This window comes from Echinococcus granulosus, assembly GCF_000524195.1.
Source record: "Echinococcus granulosus chromosome Unknown EG_S00178, whole genome shotgun sequence".
Taxonomy (NCBI): Eukaryota; Metazoa; Platyhelminthes; class Cestoda; order Cyclophyllidea; family Taeniidae; genus Echinococcus; species Echinococcus granulosus.
In genome coordinates this window covers 30,164-31,345 of record NW_020170558.1, presented here as the reverse complement: position 1 = coordinate 31,345, position 1,182 = coordinate 30,164, and positions in this window count along the sequence as shown.

Genomic DNA, 1,182 nt, shown 5'->3' with positions numbered 1-1,182 from the left:
AACCAAAATATTTTGCTCGTTTATTCCAATGCAAAACTTGCAATCATGCTATTAAACTTCTCCCACATTTACTTCTACTTTTTGAGGGCAACGTAGTTTTAGTATTCCAGACAATCTAACGTCAATTTGCTAGTTCACCTGACATTTGATTTCAAAGTCCTACAAGTTGCACATTTTAGATCGTGACGAAAGTGGAAATTAGGAGAATAAAGTTGGATGATTCTGTACGCTTGAAAAAGACCGTGCATCCTGAGGTCAAACTTGAATTGTCAGCACCGGTTTTCCAAGATGCATATATCTATACGAAGTAGTTCCTAACAATACCAGCTAAAGCATTATCATCAGCCAAGTACAAAACAGTGATTAAAAGTAGGCTTCAGACCGTCATATGTGCCCTCGGATAAACGCCTAGCGTGCATTCCATCATTCAGTCTCACCTCGACTTCCTTTCATCACATACTTTCTTCTACTTTCACAATTCCTTATTGCAGTCACCGTGCATCTATTAGTGGTAAATATTGTGGTATTGCATGCCTACCTCAGTAACGCCTGCAATCCAAATAGCTTCTACCTTTTGCAAGCAGATCAGTCCTAGCCTTAGGCTTTGAAACCTGATTCAGTGTCAATAACCTTGGAAACTTAGATCTATGCATTAAAGAAACGTTGCGATGTAATGCGTTAAATCATGGCATTGTGTAGGTAGCCAGGACCAAATGTGTGAGCATGCCTTCTGATCAACTTTACACGACTTGAAATCCGACACCGTTCATCTGATTCCTCGTAGCTTGTCATCCACGATTCATTAGACTCTTAGTAAAATTTAAAATGCTATTTCGCAAGAGTCGTGCCATTAACTGGGATATAACGAGATTGAGAGATTTACTTTACCCACTGGATGTCTAGTGGCAAGCGGATGTGAATGCCTTTGGTGAGATTTACACACTTGTCACTCCCCTCTTACCTTCTGCTACCGTGGTGAAGAACAGCGCTTATTTACCACGAATTCGTTATAATTTGTGCGCCTATCCCAGTTAAATCTCTGACAATTTAGACGATGGGGCCGGGTGAAGGGATAGATTGATTATTCTGCTTTTGTTCATGCTCTACACGGTTTCTATCATCGGCCTCTCATTATACCAACCTGCTTCCTCTGTCTATGTAGCTTAACTACCGCAATACCTA